The sequence below is a fragment of the Panthera uncia genome, chromosome F2, assembly GCF_023721935.1.
Source record: "Panthera uncia isolate 11264 chromosome F2, Puncia_PCG_1.0, whole genome shotgun sequence".
NCBI lineage: Eukaryota > Metazoa > Chordata > Mammalia > Carnivora > Felidae > Panthera > Panthera uncia.
In genome coordinates, this window is record NC_064812.1 from 37,578,772 (window position 1) to 37,601,321 (window position 22,550).

At 36.8% G+C, this 22,550-nt stretch overlaps 1 protein-coding gene across 11 annotated transcripts in view; it reads right to left on the reverse strand.

Annotated features, from left to right (window-relative positions):
* Positions 1–22,550, reverse strand: part of VPS13B (vacuolar protein sorting 13 homolog B) — an 805,502-nt gene that overhangs the window by 429,893 nt on the left and 353,059 nt on the right. The window lies entirely within an intron of this gene.

A 22,550-nucleotide genomic window follows, 5' to 3' on the forward strand; every position in this document is an offset into this window, starting at 1 on the left:
CTGAAGGTGTCCTCAGGTCTAAAATGAGTCTTTTGTAGACAGCAAATAGATGGTTCTTGTTTTTTTATCCATTCTGATACCCTATGTCTTTTGGTTGGAGTATTTAGTCCATTTATATTCAGTATTATTACTGAAAGATACGGGTTTAGAGTCATTGTGATATCTGTAGGTTTCATGCTTGTAGTGGTGTCTCTGGTCCTTTGTGGTCCTTGCAACATTTCACTCACAAAGTTCCCCTTAGGCTCTCTTGTAGGCTTGGTTTAGTGGTGATGAATTCCTTCAGTTTTTGTTTGGAAGACCTTTATCTTTCCTTCTATTCTGCATGACAGACTTGCTGGATAAAGGATTCTTGGCTGCATATTTTTTTCTGTTCATCACATTGAAGATTTCCTGCCATTCCTTTCTGGCCTGCCAAGTTTCAGTAGATAGGTCTGCTACTACACTTATGTGTCTACCTTTGTATGTTATGCCCGTTTATCCCTAGCTGCTTTCAGAAATCTCTCTTTATCCTTGTATTTTGCCAGTTTCACTATACATATCCTGCAGAAGATTGATTCAAGTTCCGTCTGAAGGGAGTTTGCTGTCCATTGGAGTCCTCTTGGATTTCAATGCCTGTTTCCTTCCCCAGATCAGGGAAGTTCTCAGCTATTTTGTTTAAGTACACCTTCAGCCCCTTTCTCTCTCTCTTCCTCCTCTGGAATTCCTATGATACAGATGTTCCGTTTGATTGCATCACTTAGTTCTCTAATTTTCCCCTCATACTCCTGGATTTTTTTATCTCTCTTTTTCTCAGCTTCCTCTTTTTCCATAATTTTATCTTCTAATTCACCTATTCTCTCCTCCACCTCTTCAATCCGTGTTATGGCCGCCTCCATTTTATTTTGCACCTCATTTATAGAATTTTTTAATTCCTCATGACTATTTTTTAGTCCCTTGATTTCTGTAGCAATAGATTCTCTGCTGTCCTCAATGCTTTTTTTAGGCCCAGCGATTAATTTTATGACTATTATTCTAAACTCTTGTTCTATTATATTGCTTAAATCAGTTTTGATCAATTCATTAGCTGTTACTACTTCCTGGAGTTTCATTTGAGAAGAATTCTTCCATTTTGTCATTTTGGCTAGGCCCTCTGGTAGCCCCAAACTGCAGGGCACTTCCCCTGTGCTGTCCCAAGGAACTTGGGTTGGTGGGTGGGGCCGCAGTCAGACCCGATGTCTGCCCCCAGCCCACAGCTGGGGCCACAGTCAGACTGGTGTGTACCTTATCTTTCCCTCTCCCAGTGGCAGGACTCACTGTGGAGTGGTGTGGCCCTTGTCCAGGCTGCTTGCACACTGCCAGGCTTGTGGTGTTCCTTCGATAGGATCTGGCCAAGGGCGTATTAGCTGGGGTGGATCTGCAAGGTGCTCAGGGGCAGGAGGGGCAGGCTTAGCTAGCTTTGCTGTTGGTGGTCCTCTGCGGGACATGCCCTGCAGCACAGGGAGAGAGGCAGGCCCGTTGGAGGGATGGATCCACAGCTGCCCAGCGTTGGGCATTTGCACAGTGCAAGCAAGTTGGATGATGGGAATTGGTTCCCTTTGGAATTTCAGCCGGGGGATGGGAGAGGGAAATGGTGCTTACCAAAGCCTTTGTTCCCCCACTGAGCTGTGTCCTTCCAAGACTTAACAACTCTCCCTCCCAGCCTCCCTGCTCTCTGAGAGCAGAGCTGTTGACTTTTAACATTCCAGATGTTAAGTACTTCTGGCTGTCAGAACTCATGCAGTCCGGCCCCTCTGCTTTTGCAAGCCACACTTCAGGGGCTCTGCCTTGCCCAGCGGTCTGCTCCTCCACCACCCCAGCTTCTTCCCGCCAGTCCATGTAGCACGCACCGCCTCTCTGCCCTTTCTACCCTCTTCTGTGGGCCCTTGTCTATGCTTGGCTCCGGAGAGTCCATTCTGGTAGTCTTCTGGTGGTTTTCTGGGTTATTTAGGCCAATGTGGGTGGAATCTAAGTGATCAGTAGGATGAGGTGAGCCCAGCATCCTCCTGTGCCACCATCTTCCTTCAATCAAATGATCCTAGTGCAAGCAGAGGGTCTTTGTAGGCTACAGGACTCTGACAAGCTTAACGCAGGGTTCTTCATCCAGGTGCCTAACAGTCAAAGGTCATTTCCTGAGGTCAAATGAGAGAGGCCCTAAACCATGAAAATTTATTTCCAATGTCCAGCTGGGAGATCTGAGAGGTGTGGGCATGGGCTCCTATTGCTCCAACTTTACAAACTGATTTTGAAAGTAACCAAAAAAGTATGTCCTTACATAAAAGGCAAATTTCTATATTAAGAAAACAAAAGGTGATATTCCACTCTGTATAGTATGTTATTAAAATTTTTGTCCATCTAAATTACAGAAATCAGAGAATTTCAACAATTTTAAAGCAAAATTTCAGAAATTACTCTTAATTTAATAATCGATAACAACATATATTATTTCTAAACATATCCATATATTTTTTATACAATTATATATTAATACAAACATTAATTTGTATGTACCACTTTATGTACTTAAGAAACATAAAATAAGTAAGTCATATCTTGGTTTTTAAGACTTTGATTAAATTAAGTTTGATGGTCCTAAAATGCTCTCCAAAGTAAATGCTGCCATATTACCACTATGTGAACTACAGTTGCTATATTTCAACTCAGTTTCCTTATCTTCCCAACTTGGCTCATTTGTATTTATACTAGATTAATAACATCTTTTTAAAAATTTTTAATATTTTTGAGAGAGAGAGACAGAGAGAGCAAGCAGGAGAGGGGTAGGGAGAGAGGGGGACACAGAATATGAAGCAGGCTCCAGGCTCTGAGTTGTCAGCACAGAGCCTGATGCAGGGCTTGAACTCACAAACCATGAGATCATGACCTGAGCCAAAGCCGGATGCTCAAATGAGCCACCCAAGTGCCCCATAGATTAATATCTTAAGGGCATGGATCATAGACCCTTTTCCCTCATATTTATAAACCCACAATCTACCACAATATGCATATTATAAATTCAAAGAATGTTTATTTAAAACAAGAGTTTGGGAGAGATCCATAGAGAAATTTGGGAACCGAGCATTCTAGGTAAATAATAATGCAAAAGTCCTGGGTTAGAGGTATACTTAGGATTTTCAAGAAATAATATGGAAGAAATGATGGCCAAAACAAAGTAAAGAGTGAGCGAAGTAGGAAATGAGTCAGAGCTATAAATAAGGACCAGTCATACAGAGCTTATATAGGCCATGGTAAGAAGGTTGGCTTTTACTTTGGAGAAGCTAAGACTTGATCATGGAGTCTAAATACAGTCATAAAATTATTGGATGGACATATTTTAAAAGAATTTCTCTGGTTACTCTGGAGAAAATCAGCTGTAAGTATTAAAACAGGGAGACAGTATGTGAAAGATGGTGGTTGCAATAGAGGTAGTAAGAAGTGATGAAATTCTGTATCCGCTGAAAAAGATAAAGCCTCCAGGCTATACTGATGGACTACACATACAGTAAGAGAGAAAAGTGAAGAACGGATGACTCCAAGGCTTTAGGTCTCAGCAGATGGAAGAATGGAGCTGCAGGAGGAGGAGAACTCAGGGGGAAAAACACCTTAGTTTTTTAGACCTATCAAGTTGCAATTTCCATCAGTTCAAATGAAGATATCAAGGTTACAAACAGCTCAACAACTATACAAAATGGAAAAGAATACCAACAGATAATTGAGAAAAATATACTATGGCCAAAAAACTTAATAACATCCTTGCCAAGAAACAAATAAAACTTAAGACAAAAATCAGGTATCCTCTTCCGTGGTCACATTGGCAACATTTTAAAGCATCAATTTGCATAGTTACAAAATCTGTCGTTGTTGAAGGCTCTTTTGAGAATTTTTCATATACTGGGAATATGATTAAGTATGGTCTTTTTAGTAGAATTGCAACAGATGACAATTTGTAGCTATCAAAATTTAAACACCCAGTATTTTTCTACAATAATCCCATTTCCAAAAACTTATGCTACAGAGATACTTTAACATTTGAGAGTGCATGCATACAAACAACTTATAAAGAATGGTCAGTGTCAGCAGTATTATTTGAAATAGTTAAAAAAGAAAAGAGGTGAGAAGGGAGCGGAAATGGAGAAGGAAAATATAAGCAATTTATCTGTCCATCAAAAAATACATGGTTGGGGCGCCTGGGTGGCTCAGTCGGTTAAGCGTCCGACTTCAGCTCAGGTCATGATCTCGTGGTCTGTGGGTTCGAGCCCTGCATCAGGCTCTGTGCTGACAGCTCAGAGCCTGGAGCCTGTTTCAGATTCTATGTCTCCCTCTTCCTCTAACCCTCCCCTGTTCATGCTCTCTCTCTCTCTCTGTCTCAAAAATAAATAAATGTTAAAAAAATTTTTTTTGAAAAAAAAAATAAAATAAATGGTTAAATTAACTTCAGAATACCTCCAACGGAGATTATAATCCATTCACTTAAAATGAGTAACAGTTACAGGTATGATAGAAAGCACATTTTTGATATCTTGTGAAATGAGAAAAATACATATGTGTAGTATAATCCAAATATGTTTTTACAACAATGTGTAAGTTTGAGTGTGATTTGTCTACTCCATACACAGAAAAAGTTATAGAAGAGTAAAAAAGCAAATCCATGACAGAGGTTTCCTCTGAGGAGAGCAAAATGGAATTGATGAGGGGTAAGAGCGAAGGGGTATTTAACACTTTATTCCATACATTTAAGAATTAAATGATTTACAATGGGTTTCCTATTATAATTTTCTTAATAAAACACCATTAATTTGCTTTCTATTGACTTGGATTGCATCACTTCTCTTTTGTCCATTAGTAGTTATGAGAACAAAATGGTTACCTAAGCCTATGGTAAAATTCTGCCAATTTAAATAACTGACTTAAATCTAGACCAACCACACAAAACCTGCACAGAGAAATTTATAGGATCTTTATTCCTAAGTGCCAAAATTTGGAAGGACTAAGATGTCCTTCAGTAGGTGAATCAATAAACTGTGGCCATGAAAACACACAGAAGCAATTTAAATGCCTATTATTAGTAAGTGAAAGAAGCCAATCTGAAAAAGCTACATACTAATTCAAACTATATGACATTCTGGAAAAGGCAAAACTATGGAAACAGTAAAAAAGATCAGTAGTTACTAGGAGATAAGGAGGAGAGAGTAATAAAACTACTATATTGGTTACTATAATGGTGGATAAAGGTCAATACAAATTTGTCCAAACGCACAGAATATACAATACTAGGAATGAATCCTCATGTAAACTATGGGCTTTGGGTGATAATCATAGAAATTCATCAATTATAACAATGTAACACTTTGGTAGAGGATGTTGTTGATAACAGGGGGAGAATCTATGCATGTGAGGGGAAGGGGATACATGGGCAATCTCTGTACCTTCTCCTCAATTTCACCGTACACCTAAAACTTCTTTAAAAAATAAATTCTATGGAAATAAATTTTTAGATGCAGTCAAAATTTTAAACTCTTAACAATGAATACAAAAGGTTTCCAAAGAAATTTCTATGATCAAATTTCAAAAATCTAGTACAGAATATTAGTTTCATATAAACACCATTATTTCAATTTCAAAATAAACCCATCTAATAAATGCTAACAGTACCAAACAGTTTGAACACTATCACATGACTGTGAAGCAATATTTCAAGTAATTACTAATCAAAAAGCCATACAGTTACTGTAAATATACTGATATAATGACCTAATAAAAAATATTAAAGGAGGCTCTGAAATTTATATGTGATTCAAAAAGCTTTGAAAAACATAAGCAGTTAAAACTTCTCATTAAATATCATAATCTGGCTATTGGAGGTATAAAATCACATTATTTTGGATACACTTATATTGAGTATTTATTTCCTAAAAGATATGAGGAAGACAGTTTTAAAAAAGGGCATTTTTTTTCCCTGTAGTTATGTATATTTCACAGGTAGGATATGAAAACTTCCTGTAATTCTGTCAATCTTGATATGTATTTTATTTAATCAAAAACCTCTGTAATGCCTGCTATATGCCAGATATTGCCGTAAGAGCTTTACAAATATTACTTGGTTTAAACCTTATAGCCACCCCATAAGGAACAACACACTATTATTTAGACTCTTATTCTCACCATTTTAGGATAAGAAAACTGATCACACAGAGGTTAAGTAACTTATTCCATGTCACCCAAGTGGTAAATCACAAAATGAGGATGTGAATCTACGAAGTCTGACTCCAAAGTCCATGCTTTTAACTATGCTATAGCAACTCTTCTGTTTTTCCAATCCTGTATCATGGTAACTTCTAGTTCCAGCAAATATGTACTACCTATATCATATTTTTATTCAAGATGATGGTACCACCGATTGTTTAGAAATCATCAGATGTGTTCATTCTCACTAGAGCTACTCAAAAACCTACATTTAACACAGTAGTCTGATATCTATTATACTTCCTGTTTCTAACAAATAACTAAGGTACTGTTTGCAACAATAAATAAGGTACTTTTGAGACACAAAATTTACTGGTTAAAGTAATATAATAGTAATAAAATAATATCAACAATCAGTTCTTAGATATGTACTATCCAGCCTGGTACAGTATTAATCCTTCATTTCTTCATCATGAAAAATGTACTGCATTGGATGTCTGGGAAGATGGCGGAGTAGGAGGACCCTAAGCTTACCTCCACCCACGGGTACAAGTATGTAACATTTACATAAGTGTAAATAACCCAGAAAACAACCCAAAAGCCGACAGTAAAAACTATACAACTACATGTAAAGAAGAAGCTGAATCTAAGAGGACAGAAATGGGCAGTAACATGGTCAGGAGCTAAATGGACCCTCGGGTGGGGCCACAGAAGGCAGGTACCCTGCAGGCTTAGAGAGGAGAGAGAAACAGACCCTCACACAGGAGAATGACACACACATAGGAATGACAAATGACCCTCACACATAGGAATGACAAATCCCTTTAACATTTGGCTTTGAAAACCAGAGAGGCCAAATTTTGTATGTTCTTACAACCAGTGGGACTTAAAACCTGGAGCTTTAAAAATCAGCACACTAGGCTCTGGGAGAGCCTGAAGAGCAGGAGGAGGCTGAGTCCCCACCTTTAAAGAGACAGCACAACCAAAGTCCACAGAGATACAGCACAGAAACAGCAGTCTTAAAAGAGCATGGGTCACATAGGAGGGAGAGTAGTTTACTTATCTCAGAGTCTACTCCTGAGCAACAGAGATTCCTAGGAGAGTCATTCACAAACAAAGAAGCTGACAGACACCATTCCCTTCCTCCACCCCCCAACCCCCAGCATAAACACATGGCCACTTAGAGGAACCAGAGTGGTGCCCACACTCACCACCTAACTTGCTAACCCCTCCATTCTCTCCCTCCTCCAGACCTTGCAGATCCACTCCTCTGATGCACTCATGGACAGAGCCCACCCCAGAGTGGGACCACAGGCCTAGCAAGGTGCAAGCAGCCCTGACTGGGGACAGCTCCACTTGAAAATAACTACTCCTTGAGAAACTGGGAAAGATAACCACACATACCAGTAAGAATGTGGCCCTAGCAGTGGGCTAATGGCAGACAGCTGGTCAGATTTCTGGCCCTGGCCACCAATGAAAGCTTCTTAGGGGACAACACAGGGAAGGAGCCCTGCAGTTTGGTGCTACTGCATCATGGGCAAATCCCTGAATTGACTCAACTTAAGCCCATGCGGCCCTACCACATGGACCAAATAACTGCACACAATAGGCAGAAAAAGCCACTGCAGACAACTGCACTGAAGGAAACAGTGGCTCAGCCACAAAAGCAGGATGTACACAACACATATAAGAGACACACTGGAAATCTGAGGTTCTGGGGAACAAGGAATGCTGCACTGCAGGGAACTACAGGACCTATTCATAAAGCCATTACTTCAAGAGTAAGAGATGTAGTTGACTTTCGTAACACAAAGGAACAGAGAGAGAGTTAGACAAAATGAGGAAACAAAAGACTATGTCCCAAATGAAAGAACAGGACAAAATCACAGCAAGAGACCAAAGCAAAAAGGAGAACAAGTGTAATAACATTCACAGTATAGGAACCCAGAAGGCGAAGAGAGAGAAAAAAGGGCAGAAATGTATTTGAAAAAATACTAGTTAAAAATATCCCAAATATGGGGAAGGAAACAGAAATCCAGATCAAGGATGCACAGTAAATCCCCAACAAAATAAACACAAGGAGAACCACACCAAGACATATAGTATTTCATATGGTAAAAAGTAGTGATAGGGAATTTTAAAAGCAGCAAGAGAAACACAGTTATGTACCAGGGAAATCCCATAAGGCTATCAGCTGATTTTTTAGGAGAAAATGCAGGCCAGAAGGGAATGGCATGATATATTCAAAGTGCTGAAATGAAAAATTCTATTTAGCATGGCTATCGTTAAGAACAGAAGGAGAAACAGAGTTTCCCAGACAAAGAAAAGATAAGGAATTCCTCACCCCTAAACCAGTCCTACAAGACATGTTAAAGGGGATGCTCTGAGTAGAAAGGAAAGACCATAGGTAAAAGCAAGAGTAGAAGGAAACAAAAAAGCAGTAAAAATTAATACACCTGTAAAAATTAGTCAAGGAACTCACAAAATAAAAGAATATCAAGTATGACACCAAATACCTAAAATGCAAGAGACATGAAGACAGGGCTCAAACTTAAGTGACCATCAACTGGATTGCTATAGGCAGAAGACTTTACATACAAACCTAATGGTAATCACAAATCAAACACCAGTAATAGACATGCAAACAATAAACAGAAAGGAACCCAAGTATACCACCAAAGAAATCCAACTAATCATGAAAGAAGAGAGGAAGGGAAGGAACAGAGAAGAACTACAAAAACAATAAAAAAGTAACAAAAATGACAATACATACATAATTACTTTGATTGTAAATAGACTAATTGCTCCCTCAAAAGACAGAGTGCAGGAATAGATAAAAAAAAAAACAAGACCTATCTACACACTGCCTACAAGAGACTAATTTCAGACCTAGAACAACATTCAGACTGAAAGTGAAGGGAATGAAAAGCATTTAGCATGCAAATGGATATGAAAAGAAAGCCAGGGTAGCAATATTTATATAGGACAAAACAGACTTTAAAACAAAGACTGTAACAAGAGACAAAGCACGCTATATAATCATAAAGGAACATACCAAGAAGAACATACAGTATTAAATATTTATGCACCTAACATAGAAATATATAAAGCAGTTAATACAAACTTAATGGAAATAATCCATGGTAAAATAATAATAGTAGGGGACTTTAACACCCCACTTACATTAATGGACAGGTCATCCAAACAAAATCTCCAAGAAAAAGGTAGCTCTGAATGACACACTGAATCAGATAAATTTAACAGATATATTCACAAATTTCCACACTAAAACAGCAGAATACACATTCTTTTCAAGTGGAAATGGAACATTCTCTAAAATAAATCATATATGAGGCCAGAAAACAAGTCTCAACAAATTCAAAAAGACTGCAGTCATACCATGCATCTTTTCTGTCTACAACTATATGAAACTAGAAACCAACATAAGAAAAAATCTGGAACGAGCACAAATACATAGAGATTAAATAACATGTTACTAAACAGTGAAATGGCCAAGAAATCAAAGAGGAAATAAAAAAATACACGGAGACAAAGGAAAACAAAAACAGAGTCCAAAATCTTTGAGAGGAAGCAAAAGCTATTCTACGAAGGAAGATTATAGCAATATAAATTTACCTCAAGAAAACAAGAAAAACTCTCAAACTGCCTAACTTTACACCTAAGGGCACTACAAAAAGAGAAACAAACAAAACCCAACACCAGAAGGAAGGAAATAACACAGTTTGAACAGAAATAAATGAAATAAAAATTTTTTAAAAAATCAGATCAATGAAACCAACAGCTGTCCTTTGAAAAGATCAAAATTAATAAACTGTTAGCCAGACTTTCAAAATGAAGAGAGAGAGAGAGAGACTCCAATAAACAAAATTAGAAAATAGGAAAAATACCAACAGAGTAACACAAAGAACTGTAAAAGAATATTGTGAAAAATTATATGCCAACAAATTGGACAACCTAGAATAGATCAATTCCTAGAAACATACATTTCTCAAAACTGAATCAGGAAGAAATAGAAAATATGAACAGACCAATTATCAGCAATGAAATTGAATCCATAATCAAAATACTCCCAATAAACAAAAGTCCAAGACCAGATGGCTTCACAGATGCATTCTACCAAACACTTAAAAAAAGAGTTAATACCTATTCGTCTCAAACTATTCCGGAAAACAGAAGAGGAAAGAAAACTTCCCACTTCATTCTTTGAAACTAGAAAAAAGAAAGCCCTACAGGCCAATATCTCTGAGGAACATATATGCAAAAATCCTCAACAAAATGCTAGCAAAACTGACTCTAACAATACATTAAAAAAAAAAAAATAACACACTGATCAAGTGAGATTTATTCCCAGGAAGCAAGGATGGTACAATAATTGCAAATCAATCAACGTAATGTATCACATCAATAAGCCAAAAATAAAACTGTATTATCATTTCAACAAATGCAGAAAAAGCATTTGACAAAGTACAACATCCATTCATGATAAAAACCCTCAACAAATTAGGCTTAAAAGCAACATACCTCAACCTAATACAGCACATATATAAAAACAGCTAACATCATACACAATGGTGAAATACTGAGAGCTTTTCCCCTAAGGTCAAGACCAAGACAAGGAGGTCCATTCTCACCACTCTTATTCAAAACAGTACTGTAAGTCCTAGTCACAGCAATGAGACAACAAAAAGGAATAAAAGGCATCCAAATTGGTAAGGAGACTCCCACCAAAAAACTACTAAAACTGATCAATGAATTCAATAAAGCCACAGGATACAAAATCAATGTGCAGAAATCTACTGCATTTCTATACACTAACAATGAAGCAGCAGAAAGTGAAATTAAGAAAACAATCCCATTTATCACTGCACCAAAAATAATAACACACTTAGAAACAAACTTAACCAAGGAGGTCAAAGACCTACATTCTGAAAACTGTAAAACACTGATGAAAGAAATTGAAGATGACAAAGACTTTCCACACTCATGGACTAGGAGAACAAATATTGTTATTTGCTATATTGTTATTTGTACATACTACCAAAAACAATCCACGGATTTAATGCAACCCCTATCAAAATACCAATAGCATTTTTCACAGAACTAGAACAAATAATCCTAAAATTTGTATGGAACCAAAAAAGACTCCAAAGAGCCAAAGCAATCTTGAAGAATAATAATAAAGCCAGACGTATCACAATTTCAGATTTCAAGTTATACTATAAAGCGGTAGTAATCAAAACAGTATGGTACTGATACAAAAACATACAAAGAGATCAAAAGAAAGAATAGAAAATCCGGAATAAACCCACAATTACATGGTCAATTAATGTTTAACAAAGCAGGAAAGAATATCCAATGGGAAAAAGTCTCCTCAACAAATGATGCTGGGAAAACTGGACAGCAACATGCAGAAGAATAAAACTGGTCCACTTTCTTACACCATACACAAAAATAAATTCAAAATGGATGAAAGACCTAAATGTGAGACCGGAGACCATAAAAATCCTACAAGAAAGCATAGGCAGTAATTTCTCTGACATAAGCCATAACAACATTTTTCTAGATAGGTCTCCTGAGGTAAGGGACACAAAAGCAAAAATAAATTACTGGAACTAAATATAAAAAGCTTCTACACAAAAGAGGAATCAATCAACAAAACCAAAAGGCACCCTACTGAGTGGGAGAAGATATTTGCAAATGACATATTCAATAAAAGGGTTAATATCTAAAATACATAAAGAACTGGGGCACCTGAGTGGCTTAGTCGGTTAAGTGTCCGACTTTGGCTCAGGTCATGATCTCAGGGTTCATGGGTTCAAGCCCTGCATCAGGCTCTGTGCTGACAGCTCAGAGCCTGAAGCCTGCTTCGGATTCTGTGTCTCCCTCTCTCTCTACTCTCGTGCTCTGTCTCTCTCTCAAAAATAAGTAAACTTTAAAAAAAATCATGAAAATAAAATATATAAAGAACTTATCCAACTCAATACCCAAAGAAACAAATCATCCACTTTAAGTGGGAAGAAGACAGGAACAGACATTTCTCCAAAGAAAACACCCAGATGACCAACAGACCTATGCAAAGATGCTCCATGTTATTCATTATTAGGGAAATACAAATCAAAACTATAATGAGATTATCACCTCACACCTGTCAGAATGGTGAAGATCAAAAACACAAGAAACAAGAAGTGTTGGCAAGGATGTGGAGAAAAAGGAACCCTAGTGCACCACTGATATGAATGCAAACTGGCGTAGGCACTGTAGAAAACAGTAGGAAGCTTCCTCAAAAATTTAAAAATGGAACTCCCCTATGATCCGGTAATTATACTACTGGGTATTTACCCAAAGAATATGAAAATACTAATTTGAAAAGATATATGTATGCCCGCCTGTTTAATGAAGCAATATTTACAATAGCCAAATTATGTAAGCAGCCCAAGTGTCCATCAGTAAATGAATGGGTAAAGATGTGGTGTGTGTGTATACAAAAAAAAGAAAAAAAGAAAAAAAGAAAAAGTAATACACTTGGAGTCAACTTATGTGTTTCAGTTGTGTCACTTACCATAATACTTAAGGAAAGCAAGTTAATCTAAGTGTCAGAAATTGAAAATACTATTATCGAATGGCAACAATACTATTCATGTTAAATGTTTTAGTGTATATGAAAACAGTTCATGAAACTACTATAAATATAGGAAAATGATGATAAAAAAATTGTAAAGTGTACAAAAGAACTTGAAAGTTACCAGATATAAAACACAAGTTCCCACCTCTTCTATCACAATCAGGCTGTTGTTTTAGTTCTACCTTAAATACCATTTCCTCTGAGAAATGGTCAGTGATTTCCCCAAATTAGACTTGGTCCTTCCTCTATAATCTCTCAGAATTCTGACACAACTCTGTATAACATATCTAATTCTCAATGGTATTGTATTAAACATCTAAATATTTATCTTTCCAAAAGGAGCAGTAAAGTCTTATGATATGGTATAGTAATAAATGGTAGCAGTTAATGCTTGAACTTTGAAGATATCTTCTGAACTCTGCCCACCAATCATCCTACTCTTCCAATAAGAAATAATCTTATGTCCATATTAATCTAACACCAATTAGATAAACTGGCTGAAAAAGCTAGAAATTGCAGGCCTAATAGTTAAATGATCCTATTTTTTGCTTCTACCTCTCAATCAATGATTTACATCAGAACATTCCTTTTCCTTCTTGAGGTTGAACTGGAATCTGGTAACAATTACTCAAAGTCAGTATGTCAAAACCCTCTGTTCTTATTTTGAGGATTTGAGTAATGATGTCAATGGTTAAATGTAACTCTAAGTACTCTATAGTATATATAAACTAATGGCACCAAATATTGCATTTGATACCAAATGGCTTACAATATTCAGTTCAAGATTCTCACAATAGAAAGGTTATTTCATGATATTAAATAGTCAAATACTGTTCAGCCAGAACAATATAATTCATTTTTCATCGTAAGTGTTTTTCAGAATTAAGCCTTGTTTTGGGATTTTATCATCACCTGTGTAAAACCCTTAACAAGGTGCTACCAAAAAAAAGTAGGGCAAGTTTAGTACCTGGTCAATCGGAGAGAATGATTTCTAATAGGAGAGTAACAACAACAAAAACTTCCTATAGCATTTTTTCCTTTAACCTTGAGACATTTAACCATCAATTTGTATGTTTAGGCACTTGATTCATTATAACACTGATGCCAAGACATACTCATTTCTCTGAAAAGGCAATCCATGTTTCTTCTGTTTAATGTAGCACCCTACAGTAGTATAGTGACTTGCTCAGTAAATATTGGATGATTCAATGAATTGATATAATTTTAATTGTAGTTGACATACAATATTAGTTTCAGGTGTATAACATAATGATTCACCAATGATATACATTATAATATCTTTTTTGAAAGATAAAACATCCTATGTGTACTTTCTTAAAATCTTTCCCTAATAGCATATTAAACACTTTTATTAAAAAAATGTAACTTTGTGTGAGGTATATATTTATGATTTACGGCTTCATGTTTATTTCAAATTTTATTTTTTTGTTTCAGATTTTACATAATCACCAAGATGCAAAGTGTGCCAATTTTTATTTCTCCTTTATGTTCAAAAGAAACCACGCTGTTCAGACATGTACTCATAGCCAAGACATTATTATGCCAAGGGGTAGCAGCCTTAAGCAGAGTTGAATTACCTAAAAGGAAACTTAAGATAAAAATAAAAAACCTCCTGAAAATACGCCTTGCAAACTCAGGTTGTAGATCATCCTGGAGAGGCAACATAAAGAATCTTAAGCAAAACAAGAAGATGACTACCAAAAAGAACTTCCTAATAGAAAAGGGGAGAGTTGCAAGCTTGAGGGATACACTTTTCTTCATTACAAGTTCAGAAAGCTAAAGGCCAAATGGAGAACACAGGCTATCTAGAATGGCATACTTTTTAGGTTTCTGTGGAGAGATTTGAAAGAGAAAGAGGGTAAATGCTTCAGAAGAGAAACCAGACGCTGATACAACAGTGACATGTAGTATCACATTTCATTATCTTGTTCACAAAGACATCATAAAAGACTAGGATAAAAGATTGTGTTAGCTTTTCACATGCTTAAGGTGTTCTCTTGCTGATAAATGGTCTACTTTTGGAGATACTTTTATTACAGAATATATGTTGATATTTGATAAAAAATCAGAAAGTGCAACTAACTTAAAAATAAGGAAAGGAAAGGAAAGGGAAAGGGAAAGGGAAAGGGAAAGGGAAAGGGAAAGGAAAAGGAAAAGGAAAAGGAAAAGGAAAAGGAAAAGGAAAAGGAAAAAGGAAAAGGAAGGAAGGAAAACATATCCCATAATTTCAATATGCTAAAACGTCATTCAACAGTGCTTAAGGAGCACCTGCTATGTATTAGGGACTAAGTTGGAAACTGGAAATACCATAGTGATTAAAATAGACATGGTCTCAGTTCTCAAGGAGTTTATACATACATGTGGTAGGCTTTAAGATTTTTTTAAAAAACAAAACAAAAAACTCCTCAGTCGTGGAATTGCAGACACTAATCGGATAAATATATTTACATACAAGCTTCCTCAAAGCATAAAACTGCAATCAGGAAACCTAGGAGCCACCTTTCCTTCCACCATTCAAGATATGCGATCTTAGAATACCTCCAGCTATTTAGGTTTCAGTTCTTATCTATAACTCTCAAGAGAGAAGCATTAAAGGCTGCCTATATCTCACAGGAAAACCATGGTGTGAGGCAGGCATTCTGCTATCTGTAAAGAAAGAAGAAAAAAAAATCAAGGGCAAGGAAAGAAAGGGGAGGGAAGAGGAGGGGAGGAGAGAAAAAGCACTCAGAAACACCATCATGTCCTAAGTATTAAAGATACAAATGTCTCTAGAATCTGCCCTTCAAGTTATATACTGATTACTACACTGATCCATCAAGACTATTAACATTCTTTCACCCTGTCCTTAATTGCAAAATAAAATAAGTAACAACAAGAAGTTTAAACTTCCATGACTCTTCATGTGTGTGTACCCACAATACAACCAACACTATCACCACCAGAAACAACAGCACAGGGTAGAAAATGAGGAAATGAAGCTTTTGGAGTTAACATCGTGAGACCTTAGAGGAGCATGAAGAATTTTTAAGTTGGAAGAGACAGTCCCCTATTTATTGCTACAGCTTTTGACAAGGCTAGTGTTGGGTTTTTTTTACATGTTTTATACTCAGAACTAAGCTTCAATGATGATTAAATTATTCAAAGTGCAACTCTAAAATAATGAGGCTGGTTTTCCTGTAGTTCTATAAAATTGGTGTTGTTACTTAGTATTTGTCCTTCATGAATACCTTCACAATGCTTCTCCTTCTGCAGTAGTCTTAACCTGAACACTGATCTTTATAGTTATAAGAGTTCAGAGGGAAACTAAGAAGCTCACCAGGGAATTATAGAAAAATAAATGAGAAAACTTTGGTTAATCAGATCACTACTAGAATTTGAGTGTTCACATTTATGTTGTAAAAAGCAAAAGGAGAAAAAAGGGGGGGAAAAGGTGTGGAAGGAAGGCAGAAAGGAATCTCATTCATCATAAGCAAAAATGTTATTAAACATCCATTTACTATATTCCAGGATACTGCAGTAAGGGCTGAAAAATATGACACAATCCTTATCCTCCAAGTGCTTACAATCTAGATAGGAGATATTAATCTAATTACATACAACTGTCAAAGAGCATGATGAATGCTATGCTTTAAAATATTCTGCAAATTACAGACTGTCTAATTCAATCAAGCACTGGCAAAGTCTTCACAGGGGAGGTAACATAGTTTGGGTTCAGGACAAATTCTTAAGAAAGAAGGAGTTGTAGGCAGAACATGAACAGAGGCACAGAGGCACAAAGTACACAGTGAAGAGTTTAGTGTGAAGTATACTGCACAGCAAATGAAACTGATAAACTGGAGACAGGGCTGGAAAGGTTAAGTTTAAGCCCTAATTGTGAACTGCCTTAACTATCATGCTGAGAAACATGAAATTTATCCTGAAGGTATTAAGAAGATGGTGAAAACTTCTATGGAAGGAAATGTAATAAAATTTGGGTTTTAGAAGTGAAAATTCTGATATTCACACAGAATATTTATCATTGTAATATACAGCTATATCATTGGGAGAGAGAGTGAAAAGAGAAGACCAATTAGTTGTTTTGCTTACCCTCAGTGTTGCTCATTTTATTTGATTGTTGCTACAGTAGTTAGAAATTGATCTATTATGACCCCATACCATACTCTGGATATTAACCAAAATAAATTCATGAACTGTGTTTATGTGACCTGCATTTGATCCTTTTGCTTTTAAGTGGACAGCAGGAAAAAGAAGTTCTGATCTTTGACTAATTTGAGAGTCCTGCACTCCAAAGGAAAACTCCAGGCCTAAAAATTTCATTATTCTTTTGTCTAATGATATAAGTTGGGACATATAATTGCAATCATTTTTAAGTATCCACTAAGTATATTATTTTACGTATTTGCTGAAAGTATCATTTAAGTTTCATTTCTTCAAACTTTTTTTAAATTTGAGAGAGAAGAGCGCATGCATGTGAGTGGAGGAGAGGAACAGGAGGGAGAGGGAGAGGGAGAGGGAGAGGGAGAGGGAGAGGGAGAGGGAGAGGGAGGGGGAGGGGGGGAGGGGGAGAGGGGGGGGGAGAGGGAGAGGGGGAGGGAGAGAGGAAATCTCAAGCAGGCTCCATGCTCAGCACTGAGCTGGACACGAAGCTTGATCCTGTGACCTCGGGATCATGACCTGAGCTGGAATGAAGAGCTCCTCAACCGACTGAGCCACCCAGGTGCCCCCAAATTTGTTTTAAATACTCAAAGAGAAAGAAAGAAAAATTGGCTGATTAACTGAGGTTTCTACTTCTAAAGATACCTCCAAGCATTCCACTTATATTGCCCCAGAGAGAGGAGGATGCCCCAGAACCCAGACAAGAGTCAAATTCTTTCGTTAATATTATCCCCATAAAACTCTGACACAACTCCGAATGACCCTGAATTGACTTTACATTATTACTTCTTTAGCCCAGTATAACTGAAGATCATAGATAAGTTCTCTATCTCTGCTAGAGAAAAATAGTTATATTTTGCACACTTGATAAGAAAACTGAGAACTGTGCCTAATACATACACATATATTACAAAATTAGAATAACCAATAACCAACCAACCTGAGTGATCCTAAAAGACCATATCCCTCCAACCCCCAATACTTGCCACATAACACTGCCTTAATATTCTGGGGTTAATTCTTTCATGTCCTGAATCTCCATTCATCTCCATTTACATCAGCCAACAGGAGAAGCCCAAAACTCTAAACATCCCTTATGACCCAGGCTCATCACCAAAGAGCTCTGTGTAACCCTAAGTGATGCCATCTCTCATTCGACAACACTGAAATCTCTTCTGTTCTGCCCTCTAAAACTCAGATCACTAGTAAAATCTCCCCTATCTTCCTAAAACTTTTCTCTGAACTTACTCTCCAATTTTTTTTCTAACAAATCAGAGGACACTGCTTTCTGGGAAGTCCTCTTAACTAGCTGTTTTCTCTGCCATATCCTGCAAAGAACTGGGCCTGGGAATAGGCTCAACGGCTTCCCTGATCCTCACTGCCACTATTTTTTTTTTTTATCTCCTCCCTAAAAAAAAAAAATAACCTCACTTTGGATTTCATGTCTTCCAACCATACACCCATCACTACTTCTTACTGCAATAATCTATATGATCCAGAGGTCAACACCCTCACCCACATTCTTTGAAGATTTTAGCTCCAGGATCACTGTCACTCTCTGCGTCAGAGACAAGAGTCCTCATTAAACATTCTATCTGCTCCCCTATATTCCTCAGTCTGCAGCAAGGCAAGCCTATGTGAATGATTCTCACTGATAACATATGACCTAAAGCTAGATAGTACCTCTCTAAGCTTTAGAGGCAATCAAGAGCAAGTGTGCTTTCCTTATTTCTTTCTCTTTGCTTATCTGCTGGCTGAATGCAGAACATCCACAGGATCAGCAGTGTGACTAAATGGCAGATGCCCAAGTGACTGCTTGCAGAAGAGTTAAACTGTGACCACAGCAATGTACTTTTCCTGAATAAGAAATCAATTCTCTTGTGTCAAGAGACTGAGATTTTTGTGGTTGCTTTTTAGAACCGGTGGGCAGCACTGACTAATAGGACCTATTAGAGGAAACTGAAACATTTGACCATTGCCACCTTCTTGACACACTTTCTTAAATCCTTCTGGACACTGCTGTCTCTGTGTTCCCTTCCTACCTCCCTACCAGCTTTATTGGTTTTCTTGCTAGTTCATTTTCCCTAACTCTAAATGTTGCAGTGTCCAAAGATTCAGTCTTTGGGCTATTACAATTCTCTACAAACACTCTCTTCTTAGATGATCTCACATAGTGTCATGACTTTAAGTATCTTCTACATGGTGACAATTCCCAGGAAACACTCTTGATCTAGCCTCTAAACACCAGACTATTTATCTGTCCATTCAACATCTCCATTTAGATGTTTAATAGAATTTCAAATTTAACATGGCCAAAGCAAACTCTTATGTCTTCCTCTGTCCCCACACCTTTGTTTTTATATTCTTTAAAGTCTCAGAAAACAGAAAATCTACCCTTCCAGTTGCTCAGTGAAAATAACTGATCCCCTCTCTCACACACACCACACATCTAGACAGCTGGCACAATTCTATTGGCTCCACCTCAAAATATATCATAAATTTGACCTTATTTCCTCTAGTGATACTTCACTCAGCCAAGTCACCATGATTATAGGCAGATACTACCCCAATAAGCTACAGGTCAACAGGTCCACTTGCTGCTATACTTTCTTCCCTATGGTCTAGTCTCAACACAACACCCAAAGTGACACTATTAACATAGCCAAAAAGAGTTCTATCATTTCCCTAACCAATATCCTTCTCTGGCATCCTGTATTACTCACTTTTACTAGTCCAAATCCTTACAATGACTTATTAGTCCCTACAGGATTTTTCTTCCCCGTTGTCTTTTTACTTCCTCTTCCATCCCTCTTCCCAGTGATCTCTGCTCCAGCCTGGCTGACCTCCTTGCTTTTCCCTGAAAGCAAAAATACTAGCCGAAATACTGGGTTAGAGAACACAGTAGAAGAGGAACCACATCCCCACCACCTTTCTCCCAACCCATTTCCTCAAGTCTGTGGGACATTTCAGAAGGATTTGGAGAATTTTAGCAAAGCAGGAATAAAGGCAGACCGATACCAGTCTGTGAATCTTATTATAGACCTATTCTTCCATTCTGTTGCTGTGGCTTGGAAAGCACTTGAAAAGGAGAAAGAGGAAAATGTTGGCCTCTTCCAAAACTTATGAGCTATGGAAAAGTAAGACTTCAATTCAGTAAGCATGGTTGAGTGCCTACTTGTAACTAGGACCTAAGGGTAAGAAAGATGTATAAGACTGAGATTGTGCTTTTGGAAAGCATATTTTGAAAAAGGGAAATAGGTGGGTAACAGACTTACTAAATGGACAGGTAGTGCAATAATTGTAGCATCATTGCCTTATAATGACCCTTTACCCTGTTCTAAATCACATATGTACAGTAATGGAAAAGAAGCTATTACTCATTCATAATCCTAATAATGATTTTGGTGTCACCAGAAAGAAATATAAACATGCCTCTTGCAAAAGAAAAAAAAGTCAATTTTCAGGTTCATAAATAACCTCTGTACTTTTTTCTCCATTTCCGTGGCTACAATCTGCTGAAAATGTTCATTTCTATAAAGAAGGGTAACTCACATTTCTGGAAGGGTCTTTCTCCTTCTGCTCCATCCTACAAACTGCTCTCAACCATAGGATACTATTCAAGAATTAATTGCACCATACATAAAAAAAATCAAAGTTCTCTATCTGGTTTTCGAAGCCTTGTATAAGCTGGTCTTGCCTCTCTGAATCTGTTCAACTTTATTTTCTACTATTTCCACTGAAGAATCTCCACTCCAATCAATGTCTTCCCCCCTGTTATTCCCATCCAAGCGACCTGCCCCTTCTTGATTATCGCAAATCTTATCTACTTAAGACCTACCACAAGTTGTACTTCTCTAATGAAAATTTTTCCAGTTCTTAAAGTATATAATAATGGCACCTTTTCCCTAAATTTTCCTCAGTTTTATAAATTCGGCCACATTGTACATGACTTTTTTTTTTTTTTTTTTTACCTGTTAGACCCTAAAGTTCATGAGAACAAGAGCCATGTCATCTACTGCTTTCAATTTCCCAAAGTACTTAACACAGAGTTAAGAACACTGTAGGAACTAAAAATTCTATTTACTGACTATCTGACTAAAGATAAAATCTAACATCAATATCTTGGGTTACACATGGACTACTCTTGTCAGTATTCAACACTATAAAACATAATTAAATGTGTGATGCAGCAAGAATATCCTGAAAGATTATGTGCACCAATTTAAAATGTACTACAAGATGCTACTTCTCCTGAATAATTGATAAATATCCCTGGGAAATCTGGGAACAGACATCAAAAGGTATAGGACATCAATACAAATCAATTAAAGAAATGGGAGCAAAAAAGTTTGAGGAATGTGATATTTAAGCCCCTAAATAAAAAAAAGAGAGAAAAAGGTTTTATTGATTCGTATAGTTATTTACTAAATACCTGCTCAATGCCAGAAATCGGTGTTAGATTCTGGGAAGAAAGTAAATAAGTCTTGGGGAAAAACAGTTTATTCAATAAATGGTGCTGGGAAAACTGGACAGCCATATACGAAAGAATGAAACTGGAGCCCTATCTTACACCAGACACAAAAACTAACTCAAATGGATTAAGGACTTAACAAAATGTCACACCTGAACCATAACACACAGGCAGTAAGCTCTGTGACATTGATCCTGGCAATCATTTTTTGAATCTGACACCAAAAGCAAAGGCAACATAAGCAAAAATAAACTAGTGGGACTATATCAAACTAAAAGGCTTCCGCACAGCAAAGGAAACCAGCAACAAAATGAAAAGGCAAACTACTGAATACGAGAAACTATCTGCAAATCATATGTCTAGCAAGGGGTTAATATCCAAAATATGTAAAGAACTCATACAACTCAATAGCAAAAACAAACAAAAAAATCTAATTAAAAATTGGGCAGAAGATCTAAATAAACATTTTCCAAAGAAGGCATACAGATGGCCCATAGGTACATAAAAGATGCTCAAAATCATTAATTGTCAAGGAAATGTAAGTCAAAACCAAACTAATATATTACTTCACACGTGTGAGAATGGCTATTATCAAAAAGACAAGATATAACAAGTGCTGGTGAGGATGCAGAAAAACGGGAATTCTTGTGCGCTATTGGTTGAAATGTAAATTCGTGAAGCCATTATGAAAAACAGGATAGAAAGTTCCTTCAAAAATTAAAAACAGAACTATTATATGATCTAACAATTCCACCTTTGTGTATTCATCTAAAGAAAATGAAAATACTAACTAGAAAAGATATATGCACCTCGATGTTCACTGTAGTATTACTTACACTAGCCAAGATATAAAAACAACCTAAGTGTCTGCTTATAGATGAATGGAAAAAGAAAATGAGGTTAATACACATATACACATATATGTATCTATATATGTATAGGCATGTGTGTATATATAATATATGGAAACATACAATGAAATATTATTCAGCCACAAAAAAATGAAAATCTTGCCATTTGTAATAACAGAGATGGGTTGCAAGGACAGTGAAATAAGTCAGACAA